This window comes from Sinocyclocheilus grahami, unplaced genomic scaffold, assembly GCF_001515645.1.
Source record: "Sinocyclocheilus grahami isolate Dianchi unplaced genomic scaffold, SAMN03320097.WGS_v1.1 scaffold948.1, whole genome shotgun sequence".
In the NCBI taxonomy this organism is placed as follows: domain Eukaryota; kingdom Metazoa; phylum Chordata; class Actinopteri; order Cypriniformes; family Cyprinidae; genus Sinocyclocheilus; species Sinocyclocheilus grahami.
Window position 1 is genome coordinate 310,543 of NW_015506127.1, and position 2,500 is coordinate 313,042.

At 38.8% G+C, this 2,500-nt stretch overlaps 1 protein-coding gene and 1 long non-coding RNA gene across 2 annotated transcripts in view; one reads left to right on the forward strand and one right to left on the reverse strand.

Moving 5' to 3' along the window:
• Nucleotides 1-468, forward strand: part of LOC107564580 (uncharacterized) — a 3,739-nt gene extending 3,271 nt beyond the window's left edge. Inside the window, exons 2-3 of the long non-coding RNA XR_001606255.1 lie at nt 59-120; nt 328-468. This is a non-coding gene — a long non-coding RNA (uncharacterized lncRNA). The remainder of the gene's footprint in view (nt 1-58; nt 121-327) is intronic.
• LOC107564582 (neurexin-2-like) overlaps nt 1-2,500 on the reverse strand; it is a gene marked incomplete at its 3' end in the record, with an annotated part of 375,377 nt that overhangs the window by 299,068 nt on the left and 73,809 nt on the right. The gene's annotated exons all lie outside the window — the stretch shown is intronic.

Here is a 2,500-nt window from a genome sequence, read left to right on the forward strand (position 1 = left end):
GGAGTTCCTACCAATTGTTGTAGGTGGGGTCTTAATTAGTGGCTCACCTTAGGAAGAGGTATCGCTTCTCCTTTAAGCATTCGCGCTCAGTCTCACTGTGAATGCAGACGGGAAGCACGGGTATCTTTCGCTCTCTCATATATGTGTATATATATATATGTCCCATTTGCTCTCTTTTGTGACTTTATCACGGTGTATATTGTGTTAACGTTGTTAATATGTATTTTATGACGTGTATCTGTGTAATTGGTGAATTCTCTTTGAAAGTGACGCTTTTAATCGTGAGATGTTTTAGCACTTCATCCTCACGTGTGTCTTTCCATGCAGGAGTGAGAGAGTAGGCCTATCGGTGTGTTTGTACTAATTTTGCCTCATACTACTCTTCTTTAAAGGGGAATAAATTCCATCACTCATCTCATCCATGTGTGGTCGTGCTTCTGTTCCGAGGGTACTGTTTGACATCTGCTACACATGTGTCTGTCTGTCACAATAGGAGAGATCCCCGTCTGTGTCTCCAGCACAGTTTATTAATGCACTTACATGTAATTCACTATTATAATTACTTTCATTTGCTTGAACTTGAATTACTTCACCCAATGCATTCTTCAGTGCCAGCTACTTCACACTTCCATGTCAATAACACCATCTTTTTTCCGTTTTGTTATTTCATACTATTATCTTCATGTTTTAATTGCACACAGTAACAGACATGTTTTACAATATGAACATAAAATTATTTGTCATGCCAATAAATGACCCTAAAGTCATGATGAAACTGAAGTAGCAGCAGATCTTTTCTTCTGTATCGTGATGTGCATACAAGAGGAACTTTGATTAGATTATGCATGTAATAAATGTTGTTGATTGGATGCTGAGATGTAGGCGTGGTTAAGATCACCGAATGACTAGAGAAATCCTGCATGTCACCCGAGAGAAGATCAGTTATCACGTTCTGATTAACATTACAAGGTCAAACGCATTTCTAAAAAAGGAAACACATGCACGGATGAACTGTTCACAGTAAGATCTATAACATGCATTTAAAAACAAATGTAATAAATAAATGAATTTTCTATGAGGTTATATTCCGGTTTCAGTGTAAAAGTGTAAAACTGATGAACTGAACCAGCGAGAGAGCTGGTGGTTTGATCTGCTGTCATGTATAGCACTGCAACACAGCAGCTTTCCATGAATAATCATGAGGAACGACTGACGGCCACAGGAACACACACACACACACACACACACCTTCCAGCATGCCGTGCTGACAGACACACACTGGACTGATGGCATATGGACAGAAAACTAGTATTTGTTCAGGGTCTGTAGTTTGTTCTCACTAGGGCTGAACGATTAATTGCATTTGCGATAATATCACGATATGAAAAATGTGATTTTTCAATCGCAGAGACTGCGATTACACTCGGTCACGTGACAGGCGAGAGTAAAGACGTGTGTTCCACTTGAAGATTGATCGACATCAAAGTACGGCGAGAGAAAGCATAAGGAGACGTCCGCTCTCTTATAGCTCTCGCAGTGCTTTAATGACACACACCCATCGGTCTAAGTAGCTCTGCTTCAAGTCGAGTGCGGGCCATCAGCAGAAAAATAAAATAAATAAAACGGTAAACAGCCAAAGGACGTAACTTAGAAAGGGAGAAGGATCGGTTTGTGAAAGCGAAGAGAAAAGCTATAGATGAAGTCGCACAGACCCAGGCAGCTGCTGGTCATTCACAAGCTAAATGCAGAAACTATGACGAGGCATTTCTCGCTCTCGGCTTCACTCACCGTGTCTATACTGCACGCTACCATTGCAAATCATTTGAACTTTGTGTCAGTACGTCATAAATAGAACAAGGCATCAGTTTAATGTCGGGTTTTGTCGTGTCGTGTCGCGCCGCATCTAGTGTAGACAGCGTCACTGATTATAATGGGTTCTACTGTATTTTGCCAGATTGTTTTTATAGGTTTAAAGGGGGGCGCGACCAAAAAAGTTTGAGAAGCACTGGTCTAAAGTTAACAGACAGTGTTTAGTGCAGTGCACATGTTTACACATGTTTATTACAGTGACTGAATTACCTAAAGTAGTGTGCTAAAGCAACAGATCTGTTTTTATATTTCTGCAACCTACTTTTTTAAAAATTTGCTTTATGTTGACATAATTATTACGTACTTACAAAGTTGGAAATTCAGTCAGTATACTGTGATTGTAGTTGTTAAATAAAAATGTCATTCATATCTTCATGCATCACCTAATTTCATCGTAACATAGGCCTGGCCTGCAGAAAAGAACATTTATGTTTAATCTATCTAATAGTGTGTTGGTCATACTATACAATGATTTATAGCTTGTCTTTGTTGAATAATACAGAACATAAAGAGCTTTAAAAAATAATTGCATATTAAATCAAAATCGCAATATTGGTATAAAAAAAAAAAATCACAATTCGATTATTTTCCGAAATCGTTCAGCCCTAGTTCTCACAACCGAACTCACCTG